This window comes from Scleropages formosus, chromosome 10 (assembly GCF_900964775.1).
Source record: "Scleropages formosus chromosome 10, fSclFor1.1, whole genome shotgun sequence".
In the NCBI taxonomy this organism is placed as follows: domain Eukaryota; kingdom Metazoa; phylum Chordata; class Actinopteri; order Osteoglossiformes; family Osteoglossidae; genus Scleropages; species Scleropages formosus.
In genome coordinates this window covers 21,580,805-21,582,851 of record NC_041815.1, presented here as the reverse complement: position 1 = coordinate 21,582,851, position 2,047 = coordinate 21,580,805, and the positions used below count along the sequence as shown (strand labels likewise).

The 2,047-nt window shown below is 49.2% G+C and overlaps 1 non-coding gene across 1 annotated transcript; it reads left to right on the top strand.

The window, feature by feature from the left end:
* The first annotated feature begins 1,530 nt into the window (after nt 1-1,530).
* Nucleotides 1,531-1,603, top strand: trnar-ccg (transfer RNA arginine (anticodon CCG)). The gene has a single exon. It is a non-coding gene; the product is annotated as a tRNA-Arg (tRNA).
* The last annotated feature ends 444 nt before the right edge of the window (nt 1,604-2,047 follow it).

Sequence of the window (2,047 nt, the reverse complement as noted above, 5' to 3'; positions counted from 1 at the left end):
GCAACACAGGATGCAGGGCTGGAGGGGGAGGAGACACACACCGGAGAGGGTACCAGTCCATCCCAAGGCACCCCAAGCAAGACTCAAACCCCAGGCCGGCCAGAGGGCGGGACCTGGCCAAGCCCGCTGGACTACTACGCCCCCCGACGCAAATACAGTGGCACAGAACTCTAGAGAGTAGAAACCCCTTTTTTGCAGATGAGTGACATTGCCAGACTTACACTGAAAGAAATGATTGGTCCAGTTCCTGGGTGTGAACTGAAGAACTGAAGTTTTTTATTTTTATATATATATATATATATATATTATATACATAAAAAAAAATTCCCCACTCATCCCCCTTTTGCGGGCAGTCTTACTCCTTCAAGCTCAGGTCCTCTATCAGAGGCCTGGGAGCTTGAGGGTTCTGCGCAGTATCTTAGCTGTTCCTAGGACCGCGCTCTTCTGGACAGAGATCTCGGATGTTGTTCCCGGGATCTGCTGGAGCCACTCTCGCAGCTTAGGGGTCACGGCCCCAAGTGTTCCGATTACCACGGGGACCACTGTCGCCTTCACCTTCCACATCTTTTCTAGCTCCTCTCTCAGTCCTTGGTATTTCTCAAGCTTCTCATGTTCTTTCTTTCTGATGTTGCCATCGCTTGGGATGGCGACGTCTATCACTACGGCTTTCTTCCTCTGTTTGTCTACCACTACTATGTCCGGTTGGTTAGCCATTACCAGTTTGTCAGTCTGGATGTGGAAGTCCCACAGGATCTTGGCTCGGTCATTCTCGATCACCCTTGGGGGTGTATCCCACTTTGATCCTGGGACTTCCAGCTCATACTCGGCACAGATGTTCCTGTACACTATGCCAGCCACTTGGTTATGGCGTTCCATGTATGCCTTGCCTGCTAGCATCTTACACCCTGCTGTTATGTGCTGGATTGTCTCAGGGGCATCTTTGTACAGCCTGCACCTGGGGTCCTACCTGGTGCGGTAGACCCCGGCCTCTGTTGATCTTGTACTTAGAGCTTGTTCCTGTGCAGCTATGATTAGTGCCTCTGTGCTGTCTTTCAGTACAGCTTTGTCCAGTCACTGGTAAGATTTTTTGATATCAGCCACTTCTTCAATCTGCTGGTGGTACATACCGTGTAGGGGTTTGTCCTTCCATGATGGTTCCCGTTCTTCCTCTCCTCCTTCTCGAGTTTCTGCTGCCTGAGGTATTCACTAAGTATCTCATCAGTCGGGACCATCTTCCTGATGTAGTTAAGGATCTTTGTTGTTTCATCCTGGATAGTGGCTCTGACGCTCACTAGTCCTCGGCCTCCTTCTTTCTGCTTAGCGTATAGTCTCAGGGTGCTGGATTTGGGGTGAAACCCTCCATGCATTGTCAGGAGCTTCCTTGTCTTGATGTCAGTGGCTTCTATCTCCTCTTTTGGCCAGCTTATTATGCCAGCGGGGTATCTGATGACCGGCAGGGCCTAGGTGTTGATAGCCCAGACCTTGTTCTTCCCATTCAGCTGACTTCTCAGGACTTACCTTACTAGTCATGACCCAGTGGCCTAATGGATAAGGCATCAGCCTCCGGAGCTGGGGATTGTGGGTTCGAGTCCCATCTGGGTCAAGTTGTAATTATTGTTTAGGGGGTGTGGTGGCACAGTGGGTTGGACCGGGGTTATCTTCTCTAGTGGGTCTGGGGTTTGAGTCATGCTTGGGGTGCCTTGCAGCGGACTGGGGTCCTGTCCTGGGTGTGTCCCCTCCCCCTCTGGCCTTATGCCCTGAGTTGCTGGGTAGGCTCTGGTTCCCTGTGACCCTGTATGGGACAAGCGGTTCAGAAAATGTGTGTATATGTATATATATAAAACTTTAGTTCTTCTGTGTGTAAATATGTATATATATATATATGTACCACAAGGTGGCAGCAAAGTACATTCTGGAAAACTGCATTTCCCCGTACAACTCGGAGTAAACTGAAGTTGTTCAAGAGTAAAGGGTAAAACTAAAGCTTATCTGTCAAAATACAGTATATATGACTTATTATAACGCAAAATATGTGAAGACCACCTCT